General features: G+C 41.3%; 1 protein-coding gene across 6 annotated transcripts in view; it reads right to left on the bottom strand.

Moving 5' to 3' along the window:
- The window catches only part of LTBP1 (latent transforming growth factor beta binding protein 1), a 348387-nt gene that overhangs the window by 292523 nt on the left and 34006 nt on the right, over positions 1 to 21858 (bottom strand). The window lies entirely within an intron of this gene.

Below are 21858 nucleotides of genomic sequence, written 5' to 3'. Positions count from 1 at the left end.
ATAGATTTTTGGTCTAGTAGGGTACTTCTCACATTCTTAAACACTTACCAAATTCATCATCATCATCATCATCGAGTCAGCAAAAAACAGTTGGAGAAAATAACTAAATACAAGGACCTTCATATTGAAATTGAACATCTCTGGAAAAAGAAAACAGTAGTGGTGCCAATAGTTGTTGGTAACCTTGGTGCAGTACCAAGAGAACTTGAACATCATCTTGACACCTTGGGCATCGATAAAATTACAACATTTCAGCTACAGAAGGCCACCATACACGGGACAGCACAAATACTACAATGCTATCTTTAATTTTTCTTTGGTTATCCTAGACCCTTGGAAAGGGCCTGATAATTGGAGTGCCAGGTCAAGTCAATAAAATCTTTCTTTCTTATTAAAATTTTTATACCGCCCTTCCAAAAGGCTCAGGGCGGTTCACATTAAAACACCATTAAAATCAATTAACAATTAAAACAGAAATTGTAAAACTGCATTAAAAAATTGACAATTAAAACATCATAAAACACCAATTAAATAGCCAAACAATTTAAAAACAAATTTTAAAAAGCTGAGAAAGCTTGGTTGAAGAGATGTGTTTTCAGAAGTTTCTTTAAAATTGCCAGAGATGGGGAGGCTCATAACTTAGGGAGCGCATTCCACAATCTTGCAGCAGCAGCCGAGAAGGCACATCTCTGTGTAGCCACCAAACGAGTTGGCGGCAGCTGGAGACGGACCTCCTCAAGTGACCTTAAAGGGCGGTGGGGCACATAGCGAAGAAGTCGTTCTCTTAAATACCCAGGGCCTAAGCCGTTTAGGGCTTTGTAAGTTATAACTAGCACTTTGTATTTTGCCCAGAAACCTATTGGCAGCCAGTGTAGCTCCATCAATAGAGGAGTAGCATGGTCTCTCTGAGATAACCCAGAGACCAACCTGGCTGCCGGTTTCTGAACCAACTGAAGTTTCCGGACTACGTACAAAGGCAGCCCCACGTAGAGCACAAGTCCAGTCTGGAGGTTACTAAAAGATGTAGCACTGTTTTGAGGTCACTGATCTTGAGAAACAGGCGCAGCTGGCGTATCAGCCGAAGCTGATAGAAAGCACCCCTGGCCACCACCTCAACCTGAGAAACCAGGGAGAGGTGTGGACCCAGAAGTACTCCCAGACTGCGAACCTGTTCCTTTTGGGGAAGTGTGACCCCCCATCTAGAACAGAGAGATCAAAATCGTCTCTAGAGTTCTGTCCCCACACAATAAGTACCTCCATCTTATCTGGATTCAGCTTCAGTTTATTCTCCCTCATCCAGTCCATTACTGCTTCCAGGCAGGCATTTAGGGAGGATATGCCAACTCCTGAAGATGTTGACATGGAGAAGTAGATCTGGGTGTCATCAGTGTACTGGTAACATCCAGCTCCAAATCCCCTGATGATCTCTCCCAGTGGTTTCATGTAGATGTTAAAAAGCATTGGAGAAAGTATGGAGCCTTGAGGGACACCATACTTAAGCTCAGATTTCAAAGAGCAACAATCTCCAATCGACTCCATCTAGAATCTGTCTGAGAGGTAGGAGTGGAACCACTGTAAAACAGTGCCTCCCACCTCCAACACTCTCAGACGTTCCAGAAGGATACTATGGTCGATAGAATCGAAAGCCGCCGAGAGGTCCAAAAGGATCAACAGAGTCACACTTCCTCTGTCAATTGCCAATGGGAGATCATCCATCAGGCCGACCAAGGCAGTCTCCACCCCATAGCCCGCCCGAAAACCAGTTTGAAATGGGTCTAGATAATCAGTTTCATCCAAGACCGACTGGAGCTGAGAGGCCACCACCCTCTCAATTACCTTACCCAACCAGGGGAGATTGGAAACAGGCCTATAATTGTTCAACTCTGAGGGATCTAATGCAGGCTTCTTTAGAAGAGGTCTAATAATTGCCTCCTTAAGACATCCTGCCCTCCCTCAGAGAAGCATTTATGATTTCCACCAGGCCACCTACAACAGCCTCCCTGCTAGACTGAACAAGCCATGTTGGGACAAGAGAACAAGTGGTAGTCCTCATCACCCCAAGCAGCTTGTCCACATCCTCAGGAGTTACAAACTGAAATCTAGTGGACTATGTGTGAATAACATAATGATGATGATGAGCAGACGAAGACAAAGAAGACGAAGAAGAAACAACAACAGCAGCAGTCCCGCAGGGTAAGGCCCAAGGCCCATCTAGTCCAGCATCCTGTTTCACACAGTGGCCCACCAGATGCCGGTGGAAGCCTACAGACAGGCGCTGAGGGCATGCCCTCTCTTCTGCTTTTACTCCCCTGCAAATGGTATTCAGAGGCATCCTGCCTCCGAGGCTGGAGGTGGCCTATAGCCCTCAAACTAGTAGCCATTGATAACCTCTCCCCCATGAAGTTATCCACACCCCTCTTAAAGCTAGAGGGGTTTGGATAACCCCATCCAAACTAGTAGCCAACACCACATCTTGTGGCAGAGAATTCCACAAGTTGATTACGCGTTGTGTGAAAAAGTACTTCCGTTTGTTGGTCCTAAATTTCTTGGCAATCAATTTCATGGGATGACCCCTGGTTCTAGAGTTAGGTGTATTAGAGAGAAATTTCTCTCTGTCCACTTTCTCTACACCATGCATGATTTTATAAACCTCTATCTAATCCCCTGCTAACTTGGCAAAGAGGCACTTTTTAATGTGGTGATTCTCTATTTAGCAGGGGGAGAGTAACTGGCCCTATCCACCCCCAGCACAGTACCTCCAGTGAGTGTTGCTGTGTCTGTCTTATGTTTCTTTTTAGATTGTGAGCCCTTTGGGGACAGGGATCCATCTTATTTATTTATTATTTCTCTGTGTAAACTGCCCTGATCCATTTTTGGAAGGGCAGTATAGAAATCGAACAAATAAATAAATAATAAATATCATGTCTCCCCGTAGTCATCTTTTTTCTAAACTAAATATTCCCAGGTGTTGTAGTCTTGCCACATAAGGAAAGTGCTCTAGGCCCCTGATCATCTTGGTTGCCCTCTTCTGCACCCTTCCCACTTCTACAATGTCCTTTTTTACATGTGGTGACCAGAATTGTACGCAGTACTCCAGGTGTGGCCACACTATCATTTTGTATAAGGGCATTATAATATTAGCAGTTTTATTTTCAATCCCCCTCCTAATGATCACTAGCATGGAATTGGCCTTTTTCACAGCTGCCGCACACTGAGTCGACACTTTCAACGAGCTGTCCACCATGACCCCAAGATCCCTCTCCTGGTCAGTCACCGACAGCTCAGATCCCATCAGCGTATAATTGAAGTTGGGGTTTTTCGTCCCAATGTGCATCACTTTACACTTGCCAACATTGACCCGCATTTGCCATTTTGTCGCCCACTCACCCAGTTTGGAGAGATCCTTTTGGAGCTCCTCATAATCAGTTGTGGATTTCACTATCCGAAAGAGTTCGGTATCATCTGCAAATATGGCCACCACGCTGATTACCCCTACTTCTAGATCATTTATGAACATATTTAAAAGCTTCAGTCCTAGAACAGATCCCTGGGGGAACCCCACTTCTTACTTACTTCCATTCTGAAAATTCTCCTTTTATACCTACCCTCTGTTTCCTGTCCTTCAATCAATTAGCAATTCACACATGTACTTGTCCCCTTACCCCATGACTGCTAAGTTTTCTCAAGAGTCTTTGATGAGGAACTTTGTCAAAAGCTTGTTGGAAGTCCAGGTAGACTATGTCAACTGGATCACCTTGATCCACACACTCGTTGACACTCTCAAAGAAGTCCAAAAGGTTGATGAGGCAAGATTTACCTTTGCGGAACCCATGCTGTTTCTCCCCCAGCAGGGCCTGTTCTTCTATGTGCTTTATAATTTTATCCTAGAGGATGCCTGGAATTTGATGTTAATTCAATTTGCCTGGAAGAGCCATTAAGCAAACTAGCCTGCAATTTCCCAGATCGCCTCTGGATCCCTTTTAAACAAACAAACAAACAAACAAACATTTCTTGTTTACATAGTCAGACAGGTGTTATTGACTGGTTTGTTTTATCCAGACATCGAGTCCTTCCCAAGGACCTGGGATGGCTGGATTTTATTGTCAATGTTGTTGCTGTTATAGATATCGCCACAGAATATAGGCTGTTCCCAGTAAAGTCGCTTTTTGTAACTGGCCGATGGTGATTTCTGTGGCCCCTATGGTGTTGAGGTGCTCTTCAAGGTCTTTTGGAACTGCACCCAGGGCGCCAATTACCACTGGGATGATTTTGGTCTTTTTCTGCCACAGCCTGTCAATTTCAATTTGTAGATCTTTGTATTTGGTGATTTTTTTCTATTTCTTTTTCTTCTATTCTCCTATCCCCTGGTATTGCTATGTCGATTATTTTGACTTGTTTTTCTTTCTTCTCGACTACAGTTATATCTGGTGTATTGTGTGGCAGATGTTTGTCTGTTTGTAGTCGAAAGTCCCATAATATTTTTGCATCTTCGTTTTCTACAACTTTTTCAATTTTATGCTCCCACCAATTTTTGGCTACAGGTAGCTTGTATTTTTTGCAGATGTTCCAGTGTATTATTCCTGCTACCTTGTCATCCCTTTGTTTGTAGTCAGTCTGTGCGATCCTTTACAACAGCTGATTAGGTGGTCCATTGTTTCATCTGCTTCTTTACAAAGGCAGCACTTGCTGTTTGTTGTTGACTTTTCAACTTTTGCTCTTATTGCATTTGTTCTTAGTGCCTGTTCTTGTGCAGCCAGTATTAAACCCTCTGTTTCTTTCTTCAAGTTGCCATTCTTATGCCATTACCAGGTCTTGGTGATGTCTGATTTTCCACTTATATTCTTCCATTTTTCTGCTCGGTTCTTGACTTGTTCTTTCTTGTAGGCCTGCTTTGTTTCATTGGTGTTGAATAGTTTCCTGTTATTGACCATTTGAAGTGCATCTTCTTCACTGTCCTTGATATATTCTTCAAGGCCTCTTCTCTCCTCCTCTACTGTTTGATGGACTTGCAGCATTCCTCTTCCACTTGAGCTGCGAGGGAGATATAGCCTATCTACAGCACTGCGAGGGTGCACAGCACGATTGATGGTCATTATTTTCCTGGTCTTACGATCTAGCGTCTCTAGCTCTGCCTGGGTCCAGTCTATTATTCCTGCAGTGTATCTGATAACAGGTATAGCCCAGGTGTTTTATGGTGTGTATGGTGTTCAAGCCATTGAGTTTGGACTTGAGGATTTTTCTAACTCTCCTGATGTATTCACTTCCAATTTTTCTTTTAACTTCAGTGTGTGCGATGTTATCAGCATGGAGAATGCCCAAGTATTTGTAAGGTTCTTTCTCTTCCAGGTTCTTGATCTTGCTTCCACTGGGCAGTTCTATTCCTTCTGTTTTTCTTATTTTTCCTCTGTTCATTAGTAATGCAGCACACTTGTCTAGTCCAAACTCCATTGCTAATTCGCTACTGAATATACGGACAGTGTTTAGCAGTGATTCGATTTCTGACTGGGAGTTTCCATACAACTTCAGATCGTCCATGTACAGCAGATGGTTGATTTTACTGGATGTTTTAGATGTTTGGTATCCGAGGCCTGTTTTGTTTAGTATTTGTGAAAGTGGGGTCATGGCCATTACAAACAACAGAGGGGATACTGAGTTCCCTTGGAAAATACCTCTTCTAATGCTAACCTGTCCAAGTGTCTCACCATTGATTCTTAACTGTGTACTCCACAAGCTCATTGCTTAAAAATATATATATATATCTGAATGTTTTTACTGACACCAGTTGTTTCTAAACATTTTAGTATCCATGTGTGAGGCAATGAGTCGAAGGCTTTCTTGTAGTCAATCCATGCAACACTTAGATTTGTTTTACTTCTCTTGCCATTTTCTAAAATCATTTTGTCAATCAGCAGCTGGTCTTTTGTGCCTCTGGTGTTCGGGCAATTTCCTTTCTGTTCAACTGGAAGCTGTTTGTTAGTTAATAAGTGTTGCATCACTTCATCTGCTATTATTCCATTAATAATTTGAACATGGTTGGCAGGCAGGTTATTGGTCTATAATTACTTGGAACTGCACCTTTTGCTGGTTCTTTCATGATGAGATGAGTTTTCCCAGTTGTTAGCCATTGTTCAATATCACCTCCTTGCAAAATGTGATTGAACTGTTTTGATAGTTGTTTATGAAGGCTTGTTAGGTGTTTAAGCCAAAAGCCATGCAGTTCATCGTTGCCTGGCGCAGTCCAATTTTTAATTTTCTTTGCTCTTTCACTTATTAATTCTGGTGTTATTATTAGATCTTACATTTGTTGGTTACATTTTTCGACCTCTTTCACCCAGCCTGCTTTTTTATTATAATCTATTGGATTGTCCCATAATTTCCCCCAGAATTGCACTGTTTCTTCTTTATTTGGTGTTTCTACGTTTCTTGCAGTTTCTCCTTCTATGCTTTGGTAGAAACGTATCTGATTCAACTGGAATTGGAGATTCTGCCTGTGTTGTGTAATTCTGGCTTCGTATCTGCTAATCTTCTTTCACACTGCTGTTATTTGTTGCTTTATATTTCCAGGACTTCTCTAATTTTCCTTGAATCTACAGTGGGTGTAGGAAAGAATCACCCCCTTTGATAGACCTTAAGTTCTGGTTCCCTTACATCCTGAAATGAAAACACAAAGAAAATTCCCTTCACCAGCTGTACTTATCCAATGCAACCTATAACATCCAACTGAAAAACATCACAATTACAGTCCAGAAAAAGTGTCAGAAATAAAAAACAAGAATTACTGAGATTTAAAAAGGATCACCAACCCCCCCCCCCACCCAATGTCAATATTTTGTTGAACCACCTTTTGCTTTAATAACAGCCTTGAGTCTGTTGGCTCCAACGCAGCTCACCATCCACAACACACCATACCTACAGTGAAGCATGGAGGTGGCAGCACCCTGTTGTGGGGGTGTTTCTCTGCCTCAGGGACTGGGGCTCTCGTTAGGGTAGAAGGAAAAATGGATGGGGCAAAATGCCATCAGATTCTGGAAGAAAACTTGCTACCCTCTGCCAGACAGTTGAGGATGGGCAGAAGATTCACCTTTCAACATGACAACGATCCGAAGCACACAGCAAAATTGACCACACAGTGGCTGAAGGAGAAAAAAGTGAACATCCTCATGTGACCCAGTCAGAGCCCAGACCTAAATCCCATAGAAAATCTGTGGAGAGATTTGAAGATAGCAGTCCACCAACACCTACCATCCAATGTGACCGAACTTGAACAGTTCTGTATGGAGGAGTGGGCAAATATTGTTCTGTCTAGATGTGCAAGGTTGATAGAGAAGTATCCCAACAGACTCAAGGCTGTTATTAAAGCAAAAGGTGGTTCAACAAAATATTGACATGGGGGGGGGGGTGTGATCCTTTTTCAATCTCAGTAATTGTTGTTTTTTATTTCTGACACTTTTTCTGGACTGTAATTGTGATGTTTTTCAGTTGGATGTTATAGGTTGCATTGGATAAGTACAGCTGGTGAAGGGAATTTTCTTTGTGTTTTCATTTCAGGATGCAAGGGAACCAGAATTTAAGGTCTATCAAAGGGGGTGATTCTTTCCTATACCCATTGTAGGTGGTATTTTTGGATCAGATACTGTTGGGTGTTTTCATTCTTCAGCTTCTTGTCTTTCATATCTTTCAAATTACTAGCATCTGATCTAAGCCTGGAGATTTTATTTTCTAATCTAATATTTCATTTAGGTGATGTACTGCTTTCTTTTTTGACAGGTCCACTGATCTTATATCCGAGCTCTTGTGTTGTTATTGTTGATGCACTGTACATTAGTTGGTTTGTTTCTTGCAAATTATTGGTTGCTATTTCTGCAAGTGCAGCATTGACATCTTTTAATGCCTGAGCAAGTTGTTTTTTGGCAACTGTTTTTAGAGCTGGAAGTCGAACCCTGGTGGTTGTTTGGTTCATGTGCTCAGTTATTTTTTGCTTTAGTTCTTGTTGCTTTTCTGTTAAACGGCATTTGGGTTTTTGAAGTGAAGGCAAAGGGGAGGTTGCCTGGTTTTGATTTTGAAACAGTTCAGCAACAGTGGCATCCTCTATTGCAGACACCTCCTCCACCTGCGCCTGAGCAACTTCTTCAAATGGTGGTAATTCTTCTTCCATATCTTGAGCCTGTGTTGCTCTTTGCAGTTCTTCCAGCTCAACTTCTGTGAATACTTTATTTCTTATTATGAATCTTCTCTGGTCTGCTAGCCTTTGTTCTGTTATTTCTGTATCTGGATGCTTCTCTTTCCAAATTTGGTACATTCTTTTAAAATAACCTCTTCTAGTTGGACTAGACTTGTAATAGCAGATCATTATTTCCTTGTTGGCATTTTTTGTATATTTTTTCATATTATTATTTTTGTATTATTATTTATTTACACAGTCAGACAGGTGTTATTGACTGGTTTGTTTTATCCAGACATCAAGTCCTTCCCAAGGACCTGGGATGGCTGGATTTTATTGTCAATGTTGTTGCTGTTGTTATAGATATCGCCACAGAATATAGGCTGTTCCCAGTAAAGCTGCTTTTGGTAATTGGCTGATGGTGATTTCTGTGGCCCCTATGGTGTTGAGGTGCTCTTCAAGGCCTTTTGGAACTGCACCCAGGGTGCCAATTACCACTGGGATTATTTTGGTCTTTTTCTGCCACAGCCTTTCAATTTCAATTTGTAGATCTTTGTATTTTGTGGTTTTTTTCTATTTCTTTTTCTTCTATTCTGCTATACCCTGGTATTGCTATGTCGATTATTTTGACTTGTTTTTCTTTCTTCTCGACTACAGTTATATCTGGTGTATTGTGTGGCAGATGTTGGTCTGTTTGTATTCGGAAGTCCCATAATATTTTTACATCTTCGATTTCTTCAACTTTTTCAGTTTTATGGTCCCACCAATATTTGGCTACAGGTAGCTTGTATTTTTTGCAGATGTTCCATTGTATTTATCCCTGCTACCTTGTCATGCCTTTGTTTGTAGTCAGTCTGTGCAATCTTTTTACAAAAGCTGATTAGGTGGTCCATGGTATTTTTATTATTATTATTATTATTTCAAAGAATATTTATCTACCACTTTTCAACCAAAAAAATGTTTTCAAACAATTTACATAGCAAAAGTAATAAGAAGATGGTTCCTTGTTCCTGAAGGGCTATCTAAAAAGGAGCATAAAGAGAGACAACAGCAATAGCTATCTGAGGGATGTTTTGTTGGGATGAAAGGGGACTGCTGCTATCCCCTGGTGAAATATACAGGAGACATTATTTTAAAATGTGCCTCTGTGCACAGTTAGCAGGATAGAGTCAAGATTGAATATCAGAGCCTGGACTGAAAGAGCTACTTTAAGAATTTCCAAAACCTTGTAGGTGCTCAATAGGATTTGTTAAAGCATTTGAACAGCAGACTCAGATGCCATCACAAATTGTTTTGAAAACTGAGACATGAGGGACTGCATGAAGGAACAGAAAGCCAAGTCCTCTCTAGGCCATACAAAACTGGTTACACATTACATGGTTACCTGGCTCAAGTATACCATTCTACAACATCTGTGTCTTCTGAATCCCTCATGGTGGTGAGCTTAATGGGAAATATTTTTGGAAGGCACAGGCTGCTACATAAGGTAGAGGGGATCACTGAAAATCACCCCTTCTCTCTATGTGCAGGATGTAGGCCAATATTTTGGGAGGGGTTTTTTAGACAGAGGTCTGGTGAAATGTGCATTTTAGGATGAAACAAAACATGTTTTTCCTCTAGTAACTAATTCTTCATGTATTATATGGCACTGCATTAAAAAAAATGAGAACACTAAGGAGGCTTATTTATTTTCCTTTTGATAGCTGTTCTATGTCTCCAGCAATCTTATCAAAGCTGTCTACTATACAGAAACAGCTTGACCCCCTTGTGCAGAGGAGACAGGTCAGCATAGCTAGTTCAGTGCCTATGACTGCCAAGAAGAACTATAACCCCAAACATCAGGCTGAGTAGTGGAAATTAAGGCAAAGCAATTCATACACAGCATCTACATAAGGGGGAACCAGAACTTAATGGAATGAACCTACCCAAGGCCTAAGAACTAGGGATGTGCACGAACCAAGGTCCTTGCACAGGTTGAGGTCCAAACTGGTTCGGCACCACTGGGGAGTGGGGAGTGGTGAGAAGGATCTTTAGAAAGGAGCAGAGCAGGTCCTTACCTGCACTCCGCCACCCCATGCAGCTTCATGCTGTGGCAGCACTCCTCTCAAGAACCCGCACATGGAACTCCTCCCAAGAGCCCGCCCACACATGGCATCCGCGCATGCTATTGCTTATATTGTCTATGTCTATTGTCTATAGGCCGACAGACAGGCAGACCAACTGTTACCAGCTCTGCTGGGGGAAGAAAACCCAGATGATTCTGTTTCATTTGTACCTTTGGATTTTAGCTTCTATCCACATGCCAGCTAAGTCAATATTTGACTAGTTCTAATTTTAAAAAAAATGAAATTCTGATTAGCAGAACAAATCTGAGCAAAATAATATGACATTTTTTGTTCACAAAGTATCTGCATGGAAGAAAAATATCCATGCAATCACTTATAAAGTACAGAACTTTATAAGTGATATTTTCTAACAAGTACACAAAGAATATACTACAAATGACTGGTGCCCTTGAAAAAGATCCTGTTTGGAAAGCAAAGCTATATATACATGTTTGATGCCTCTGCCTTTTTCAAAAGTTTTTTCAAGGAACAGCATGTGTTAAAAAGATCATTCTATCGGTTAGGCTGTCTGAAAAGGCATTTTCTAGTGTCAGCAGAACTGGCTATTGGTGTTTTACATGAGATATTAGGATTCTATTTTTCATTATATTCTGGAAAAGAATACCCTATGGCTTATCAAATCACTCTGCTATCCCTACAATAATGCCATCCCAGTCCCCACCCGAGTAGAGAACCCTGGCTCACTTTCTGATGGACCACTCCTGCTCACGCACAAATTGTCCTCATGTGCATATCCTCTGCATAATTGATTCCTCCTCAGCCCTTCTTCTTATCTACGTCCTTAAACTTCTCTGCTATAATTCGTATCATACCCTACTGACCAACAGCCAGAGCAACAAACCTCATGTGGAAGGATGCTGCGTTAGTGCAAAGCTGTTGCTTCAAGTCTGGAGCTTGCATTCCAGGCTACTGTTGTGCAATGGCAGCACGCCTCATTTGTTTTAAGGGGAACTTTTGTGAAAGAGCACTATAGCGCAATTCTGGTTTTTAGGGCAAGCCATGCCATCCTCTTGCGCTAGTGCAACTCTGCTCATTCCGAACACGGTGCGTGCTCTGGGTGTTGGCTACTACATTTATATGCTGCCTTTCTGCCACTCAAAGCAATTTACAGTTAAAAGCAGTCGCATGCAGTCTAAGACATATGATGCAAATGGTGGAGGAGGGGGGCGGGGCAGGGATGGAAAACAAACTGAGTACCAATTATTTTATACTGTTACATAATGATGAGGTGAACAGCTGCCGATAGTGGCACCGAATCTAGCCTGTTCCTTCTCTTTTCTCCCTGCACTGCTCCTAAACAGAAGTATAGGAGCCAAAGAAAGACTGAAAAGGGAAAATCCCTTCCATCTGTTGCGGCAATGGAATTGCTGCTTTCTCCTGACTGCTATTCCAGGCTTAGCTTTCCCCTTGTGGTTAATCGGGCCCCAACCAAAAACGGAGGTCTTTTTACCTCCCACATAATATCTCTCTCCCTGCCCCAACAAGGATTATAGATTGTAAGTCTCACCCTGTTTAGACACTGGCATTTCCTTTACCTCTAAGCAAGCTATTATGCCGCAACCTTTGCTTGGCAGATGCCCAATTTAGGATATATCATCCAGAAGTACTAAGCAGACATTTGTTACTGTAAGAGATGAATGACACACCCTAAGCAATTCTGGTACAACCAGGGGGCAAATATATTCCAAAATAATGTTAGCTCTTCGAGTCTGGGCAGCCAGGAAGGGTGGAGTTAATTTCCTTAACTAAGATACTGACCTAGAAAGCTTCAGTGGCATCTGAACAGACAGAATTTAGATTCATCTTCACAGACAACAATCACTGCCCCAGGCTAAGTGAAATATAAAACGTGCAAAAAGTGCTCAGTGGATAAACAAAATATTTTAATTTTAAAAATCCCATTTTGCAATCCCGAGTCAAATCATCTTTGATAATTTGCTGAAGGAAATTAGCTAAATTACATGAAACTGAAACCAAATGTACACTCCACAAGGAGTTGCCCCTGACTCTCTGATGAATGTATTGTATGATGCACTTTTTAAAAATGTAGTTGTTTCAGGACACCTTCACACATTACCAAAGTGGGAAAGACCATAATATACATTTAAAAACCTTCACACACACACACCAGAATTTTACTTTTTCTAAGGAGTTACAATCGGCACCACATAACTGTGCATTCTTTGAAGTTAACTCAGTGAGCATAAAATGCTTTCCACAGTGTCAAAAACAGAATGAATAGTTGCATTGTAGGATGCTCCCAAATATATCCTTTATCTTAACCATTATACGGCAAAACAAAAAACAGTATTTCTGAATAAACTCCAAATGCTTAAGTATTGTTTTCTACCAATTTCCATCAATTTGCAAAAGTTTATCATAATTCTTAGATACAACAGATTTTAGCTGCAATACACTGTATATTGGGCAGGATACTGAATCAGATCTAAAAAATCTTTATGAGTCACTGCTAGTTAGAACATTGGGAATATTTTCAAAAGGAGAAAACCAGAGCAGCATTTATAATATGTCAAACAATTTGGCAACAATTACACAGTGACTTTCAGGCAATCTGCCCCTTTCAGCATCAAAAAGAAAAAGTGACTTTGAACTTCATTTGTGGTGTGAGAAACATTTAACAGGCATTCCTGAGGAATTCTGCATCTACTACAGCAAGGCCAGGAAAGCTAAAATTTTTAAAAAGAAGATTTTTAAAGAGTATAAATTTTCATTGTGCCTGCCTAAACTGGTAGAAGTCTTTCTAACAACTTGCCTTGAATAATCATAATAATATAACCTGGCAGCCAGGAAATAAATAATTTAATTAGAGCTGAAAACCGATTACAATTTTTTTTAGATGATTAATCCTAATTAAATAAATTTAAATTTAATTTAGGTTAATTTAAATTTATATTTAGGTTAAATAAATTTACCTAAATATAAATGCCCCTTTTGATGTACTGAAGGAAATGTAAGATCACTAACCACAGGCCTTGATAAATTTTCTTTGGGTCTAGGAGCCAGCTCAAACATTCAGAAGCCGGACAATGGACACTTGATAAAATTACAGGACTTACTGATGAACATTGTGGAGCAGTGCGTGGGTCAATAGGCTCTCTATCCCCTTTACAAACAACATACTTAGAACACAAACAGGGATGCCTGGGACACATGAAATAACTCTACCTTTCAATATCCTAGTCTAGGTGCCACAGTTAAATTTCTAGATGCCACGGCTCCCTGATACCTGGGATTTGTCAAGTCCGGACTAAATACTTGACTAACAAGCAGAAGGTTGCCAGTTCAAATCCCCGCTGGTATGAACACCTATTTTGGGAAGCAGCAATATAGGAAGATACTGAAAGGCATCATCTCATACTGCGCAGGAGGTGGCAATGGTAAACCCCTCCTGTATTCTACCAAAGAAAACCACAGGGCTCTGTGGGCACCAGGAGTTGAAATCAACTTGACGGCACACTTCACCTTTATTATTACTACTAGGATACTATCCATGTGGTCGCTAAGAGGCGACACCAACTTGACAGCACTTAATCAATCACTATTATCTGAGGCCACCTTAAGTGGCATAGCAGGGAATGCTTGACTAACAAGCATTAGGTTGCTGGTTCGAAGGTTGCCGGTTCGAAGGTTGCCGGTTCAAATCCCCGCTGGTATATTTCCCAGACTATGGGAAACACCTATTCAGGTAGCAGCAATATAGGAAGATGCTGTAAGCCATCAACTCATACTGTGCAGGAGGAGGCAATGGTAAACTCCTCCTGTATTCTACCAAAGAAAACCACAGGGATCTGTGGGCTCCAGGATTCAAAATCGACTTGAAGGCACACTTTACCTTACTATTATCTGAGAAGAAAAGGCTACCTCTAATGCAGGCCTGCACGACATAATGCCTGGGGGCCAGATCAGGCCCACAGGGAATTCATTTGCTGGCCCCCTGGTTGGCATAACCTGCAGTGACAGGACCCCACAAAGACAGAGGGCCACTCTTTGAATTAGTTCCTTCTTCATCTTTTCAACTGCCTTACAGCACCATCCAATGTATATTTACTTGGAAATATTCCCACAGGGCTCCCAGTGAGGCTTACTCCTAAGCAAGCATGACTAGGATTGCAACATGAAAGCAACAGCTATTTAGGGAGGACTTTGCATTTGCCTGGGGCTGGCATTTAAGGGAGATGGCATTAGGTGCCCCGGTGACTGAGCAGGGACAGGGTCTATTTTCTGGCCACTATCCTTAGTTGACATTGTGGGTCCCTTGCCAAAGAGAAAAGATCCACAACTAATAATTGCTTTCATTAGTATTTTTAATAATTAATTTTAATGCAATAATATGCTGAAAATTGACCTTGGCCCTTGAACACCATTTCATGGTTGGTTCTGGCCCATCAGGGCGTTTGAGTTGTGCACTCCTGCTCTAATGCTTTCTGTGTCACTTCCTAACACACCAGAAGCAGAATACCCTCAAAAAATAAAGTGTCCCCTAGTTTGTAGTACACACCACAGTTCTTGTACTGCTGAAGGAAATGCTGCTATCCTAGTACAAGTGGCTCACGTTGCCAACATTCCCCCTTACTTTTTCACTATCTGTGGTCCTCAACAACACGCGTGCCAAATCTGTGTGCAGGATTCTGGGGCTTTTTCTTTCAATTTCACTACTGCAGTCTCCAAGTCTATTTCGCTAAACTATTCCAAGTCTATTTCGCTAAACTGTGAACCATTGTTTAAAAATCTAGACTATGTTAACAGCAATTTTATTTTATTTTTTAACTGCACTTCACCTTTCTTCCAAGCACTTGGAATTCAGGGTGGGTAGTTTACATAATTCATAAATATAACAGCCATATAAAATCCATAGAATATTATACAGCTGATACAATAGTTAAGCAACAAATCTTAATTAAGAAAACTAAAAATACTAAAACATACAGTCTAAAACCAGTAAAGCCACATGAAAGCAGCAATGAAAACCAATCAATCACAACCAACAAAATATTGGCTACCAAAGGTTAAGGTGAACTGCAGCCTTCACCCAGTGCCTAAAAGGTAACAAAGATGGCACTAGGTAGACACCTCTTGGGAGGAACTTTCAGTTAGGGCAAAACCACAACCAGATTCTGAAGGAGTTACCAACCCAAAATAGAACCTCCCCGAATAAGGCCTGGGCTCCCAATGATAATCAAAGCTGCCAAGCAGGTTCATTTGGGAGAAGCTAGTCTGAAAAGTACATAGGAACATAGGAAGCTGCCTTATGCTGAGTCAGACCATTGGTTCATCTAGTTCAGTATAGTCTACACTGAATGACAGTGGCTTTTCAAGATTTCAGGGGGGAGGGCTTTCCCATTCCTATCTAGAGATGCCAGGGATTGAAACTGGGGCCTTCTGCATGTTGCTGAGATCATTTATCAAGATCAGTATCTTCATGTGCAGTCTGGGGGTGGGGGTGGGGGTGGCAGTCAAAGACAGTTCTTAAGAACAGGGGAAATAATATTATTACCTCAAAAACTTCCAAGATTTTTAAACTGTTCTTCAATGTTATCTGTTTTTAAATAGTTTTAAGCCATTTTCAAATCTTGTTTTTAATATTGTTTTAAGCAGATTGCTTTAGATGGTTGCTAGTTTTCTTTGTTGTTGAGCACCACCCAGAGCCTCTGGATGGGGCAGTACAGAAATGTAATAAAATAAAATAAATACTGTAAGCCAAATTGAGCAAATATGTTCAATCTGGTGTTAACAACTACTCAAAGGATTAGACTAGCAGGAAAAGAGATGGGATCCAAAAATCCATGAGAAAAATAGCACTAGGAAGCCCTATGATTGGTGGGGGGGGAAATGTCAGTCAAAGACAGTTCTTAAGAACAGGGGAAATATTCTTATTAGCTCAAAACCTTCCAGTTCATGGAGGCCAATTCATGCACTGAGTTCACACACATCCCAAGCAGAGCAGGAAAGGAAAAGGGCTGCACAAGAACTGCAATAGGCAGGCATACAGCTTGCTGCTCTGCTTCTGGATCTCTAGACGGGACTCAGAACCACATGCCTAGTCAAGGCTGCTGATTGCAGGACCCTGATGTAGCCTCTTGCATGAATGGTGTGCACACTTTGCACATATTGTCCTTCCTGGGCCATGACAACTGTCTGTCCTTCTTAGGACAGAAACAAATGCTCATTTCACCTGCTACAAATAAAACAACCTGGACTATGTTATCAATGATCATGAATTATATGGAACAAATCTGTCAAGATAAATATGCTTCCTGTGGCATTTATAATAGTGCAGAATACATTGCTTCTTAAGAGACGACTGAAGCAAACATTTCCTTTCACTCTCTTCAGCCAAGAGTAGGAAAGCATTTTATTTGTGGGAGATGAAGTGTGATAAAGGGGGAATTGTGCTTTCATGGGGTGATTTTCCAGAACTACAGTAGAGGTACATGGCAAGGTCCCACAACACCAATTAACAAGTGTTATCCTTGGCAGTTGTTCATTTGTTTGTAATATATTGGCCATTTAAGTAATCTTTTCCTTAAATCCACAGAGGATAGAAACAAAAATATGAAAATGCATTTATTCATTTTCAACGACCCCTAGAGAAAAAGAACACCCAAATGAGTGCTCAACACCAGGCATATACAGAATGAGCAAAATAGGTGGTTCAAATTTACGCTGCCCAAAAATGACATATTCCAGGCAACTCAAACCACCCTCTTCAAATTCTGGCATTCCGCAGTATGAAAATAAATACAAGAGAAAAGAAAAGTAAAGTTTGCCACCTACTGCCCAACAGCATAATAGTAAAAGCTCATACAGTATTCCTTCTACATTTCTGAAACTCTATAAACAATTTATCTTCTTCACTGAATATTATATACATATACTAACTGTCTTCTTTTCGTTCTCTCCCCACTCTCCCAGTAAAGGCATTCACGAACAGGAAAGGATTTCAACTCACAGATCCAAAAGATACAACACTAACTAAAATAGAATATTGAATGAACAATATAATAAATGTAACAGGGTTACAATAAAGTTTATTATAGCATACAGGCTAGCAAGGAATTCCTTTGAAAGGATGCCAACAATGCCATGTGTTCTATAAGTCTGCCCTTGTGTTGGATACTATGGAAAAATAAAATAATGTTTCAGTTTGGTACATGTTTTAAGAACAGAGAATGTTGCTATTGTAATTTCAATTAAATGTATCAGGACAGAGCTTATGTTGCACATAGATAAAAGGTAAAGTGTGCCGTTGAGTCGGTGTTGACTCCTGGCGACCACAGAGCCTTATGGTTGTCTTTGGTAGAATACAGGAGGGGTTTACCATTGCCATCTCCCACACAGTATGAGATGATGCCTTGCAGCATCTTCCTATATTGCTGCTGCCTGATAAAGGTATTTCCCATAGTCTGGGAAACATACCAGTGGGGATTCAAACCAGCATGATTCTGGCTTGCTAGTCAAGCCATTTCCCCACTGCACCATTAGGTGGCTTTGCACATAGATAAACGTAGGTTAAATAAAGCTAAACAAACCTTGCCTGTAAAAGTTTGCATCACAATAAACTAACTGATGCTTTAAGATGCCTCAGAGTGCTTTGCCCATGATACATGTCTGAAACCTACCCTGTGTGATTAAAGCCTAGGTACATATAGGGTTGTATCCAGGCTTTGCACAAGCAGAAGTAAGTTTGTGCAAGGAGCCCCCTATGTGCCTGAAAACCCACTCCTCAGGTTTGGGGGACTTTGGGAATGGAGTGGGATGGGGCACAAGAAGTTGGAGGAAATGCTGAAAGTCAGGCAGAGGAACCCTCCATGAAAACGACTCATGGTAAGAAGAAAGCATACTTCTGATCAGGGATGTAGCTATAATTGAACAATGGGGACAAATGTCCCTGGGGTGTACACTAGCTGGACAATAGCTCACTCACTCTCCCCTCCCAACTCCTTGATTCACTGGCACACTGTTGGCTCCTTGTCAGAGGACTCATCTTGTCTTTTTTGAAGCCAAGCGCTCTCCAGGGTAGTAAGTCCCCCTAGCCCCACTCAGTTAGGGGTATGCATATGTGCAAGTGTGTGTATGTGTATGCCCGTGGGCAAGTGTAAGAGAGAGAGAAAGAGAGAGAGAGTAAAATTAATTGCATAGGTGCCAAAAGGATTTGCAGAGAACGTTTTGCTTTTCACCATATCCTTAAACTTTTTCTGCAGCAAAAACAGGGATGGGGGCGATGAGCAGAAGGTAAAGGGCAGGGGCTCACCTTCACTTTTTGTCCTAGGACCCCCTCCAACCTTGTTACTCCCCTGCTCCTGACCTCACTGCAAGTGTGTGGAGTGGTAACATCTGAGTGAACTTTCTACGTTCCTCCCTGCTTTCTTCCATTACATGCTTGGAAACCTAGATTAAAATGGAGTCTTGTTTAGAATCCAGGGGCTAGTCTACCAAGTGAGCAGGAATCCACAAATCCACTTGCCAGATTGCCAGCGGTGAGTGCCCTCAGCCCTCTGTTGAGCAGGATACCAAGCACCACACAGATCTCCTCACCAGAGGGCTCACTTTCACTGCTATTTTTGAGAAGGTAAGAAAAAGCAGGAGTCCTTTCTAAATAATAGGAAAGGGTTTCTACTGTTTCTTATCATCTCCATATGCCAGTGCAAATTAGAAAAGATTCGTTTCTCCCCTAAACCCTCTGTATGCCAGAAAAGGATCTGAGGGAAGAGAGGGGGTGGTGGTGACACAAATGATGACTGGTTAGTTAACTAATCCTAAATTTGTGGGCCCCTGCAAGTGAGGTTCTATCAGTTTCAATAAAATTTGCTTCCACATAATCATTGCAAGTATGCATGTAGAGTCTAGCACAGAAGGGCTTTCTGGTTCCATTCTATGAGTAGGGGTATGCCTGGAATACAGAGCCCCTGTACATGAATAAAGAGCTTCCCTTTGTGGCAATGGTTCAAAGCTAGGCATGTATGGGCTATTGGATCATAATATCTGTGCTCAAGATGAAGATGCAAGTTTCACATGTAAATAAGCCTACAAGAGCTGATTCACAACCTATTCTGCTTGCTGGGTTGTGCACTCATATGTAATGGTGACATAGTATGCACTCAGATGGTCAAGAAGCACTTTTTGGCACATGATGAAGCAATCAGGCAACCACTTCATGACATATCCAGCTGCAACATGGATTGTGTCAGTTCACATCCCAACACAAAAAAGGGACACATCATGACTCACGGGGTGCAACTTCCATAGGGAAAGCTGTGTTAAATCTGATGCAGCCAAAACAACAAAGAGTCTTGTGGACCCGCAAAAGACCAAAAGATTTATTGTGGCTTTAGTCCACAAAAGGCTATTGCACAATAAACATATTAGTCTTCAAGGTGCTACAAGACTCTCTGTTATTTCACTGTCTTGGCTGCTGTTTGCTTAGGTTTTCAAGATTTACTCAAACCTTTTCCTTCCACTTTCCAATTCATAAATTATAAACTGTATGTAGACCAATGGATGCCACTGAGAAAGTTAGAACAGAGGAAAGTATAAAAGACTTACTGAAAGGCAGATCAAATCCTGACAAAGATGTAAACATTTTAAAAAACCCTATTTGCATCTAAATATTTTAAAATTTTTAATTGTTACTTGAGAGCACAATACCCAAGGAAAATCCTAGGAACAGAGGACACTATTAAGCAATTGTTCAGTTAGTGTATGAAACACCACTTTGTTTGTACTAACTTTTACTGCTTCCACCAAGTAGTCAGTTTCCCCTGATTGTGTTGGTCTTTGATAACAGCACATAAGAGGCAGATACTTTTAAAATAGGAAAATGAAACTTAAAAAGCACAGTGGTTGGCTGTCAGCCGCAAAGGCAGGATGCATTCCGACTTTTAAACATCGATTAGATTATTTTTGACATTGTCCAGCCAACACACATCTCTCTTTGTCTTTTGTTCCTGTATATAAGAACAGCCCAGCTAGATCAGGCCCAAGGTCTATCTAGTCCAGCATCCTGTTTCACACAGTGGCCCACCAGATGCCCCTGAGAAGTCTCCAGTCAAGAGGTGAGGGCAAGCCTTCTCTCTTGCTGTGGCTCTCCTTCAACTGGTATTCTGAAGCATCGCGCCTCTGAGGATGGAGGTGGCCCACAGACACCAGATTAGTAGCCATTGATAAGCCTGTCCTCCATGAATTTGTCTAAGCTACCCTGGCTGGTGGCTGTCATCACATATTATGGCAAAGAATTCCATAGATTAACTATGCACTGTGTGAAAAAGTACTTCCTTTTGTCAAGCCTAACTTTCAAGACCTTCATTTTCATGGGATGGCCCCTGGTTCTAGCGTTGTGAGAGAGGGAGAAAAATTTCTCTCGGTCCACTGTCTCTATTCCATGCATGATTTTATACACCTCTATCACGTCTCCCTGCAGTCACTTCTTCTTTAAACTAAAGAGCCCCAGATGCTGTAGCTTTACCTCATAAGGAAGGTGCTCCAGGCCCCCGATCATTTATGAACAAGTTAAAGAACATCAGTCCCAGTACAGCTCCCTGGGGGACCCCACTTCTTCTTCCCTGGGGGACTCCATTGTGAAAACTGTCCATTTATTACTATCTGCTGTTTCCTGTCCTCCAATCAGTTACCAATTCACACATGGCCCCTTATCCTATGACCGCTAGGTTTACTCAAGAGCCTTTGGTGAGGAACTTTGTCAAAAGTCCAAGTATACTATGTCCACTGGATCACCTTTATCCACAAGCCTGTTGACACTCTCAAAGAACTTCAAAAGGTTAGTGAGGCAAGACTTGCCCTTGCAGAAACAGTCCTCAGCAAGGCCTGTTCTTCTACGCCCTTAAGTATGCTTTCTATCAATTTACCCGGCACAGAACTTTAGCTAACTGGCCTGTAATTTCCCAGATCTCCCCCTTGATCCCTTTTTGAAAATCTAAGTTACACTTTCTAGTCCTCTGATACAGAGCCTGATTGTAGGGACAAGTTACATATTTTTGCTAGAAGACCAACAATTTCTCATTTGAACTCTTCAGAATTCGTGGGTGGATGCCATCTGGCCCTGGTGATTTTATTACTTTTTAATTTTTCAGGACAGTTTAGAACATCTTCCCTTGTCACCTCAAACTGGCCCAGTTCTTCAGCCTGCAAGCCTGAGCAACTCAGTTCCGGAGAAAGTATATGGTCACTATCCTCTGCTGTGAAGACAGATGCAAAGAACTCATTCAGCTTCTCTGCAATCTTCTTATCCTCCTCAATCATCACATTCATGCCCTCATCATCTAAGGGTCCAACCATCTCCCTGGAAAGTTTTCTGCTTCTAATATATTTTATTTTAAGATCTTTTTATTATTCCCTTTGACACATTTAGCTATATGCTCCTCAAACTCTCTTTTTGCATCCCTTATTGTCTCCTTGCATTTCTTTTGGCAGGGTTTATGTTTCTTTTTGTTCTCTTCATTTGGCAGGACTTCCATTTTCTGTAGCGTTTTTCATTCACTCTGATCCTATCTTGTTCAAGAACATAGTCTCCAGTGCAGCTCCTCATTTTTTTTA

The sequence above is a fragment of the Hemicordylus capensis genome, chromosome 1 (genome assembly GCF_027244095.1).
Source record: "Hemicordylus capensis ecotype Gifberg chromosome 1, rHemCap1.1.pri, whole genome shotgun sequence".
In the NCBI taxonomy this organism is placed as follows: Eukaryota; Metazoa; Chordata; class Lepidosauria; order Squamata; family Cordylidae; genus Hemicordylus; species Hemicordylus capensis.
Note: the sequence above shows the minus strand (reverse complement) of the source record. Positions and strands in the feature narration are given on the sequence as shown.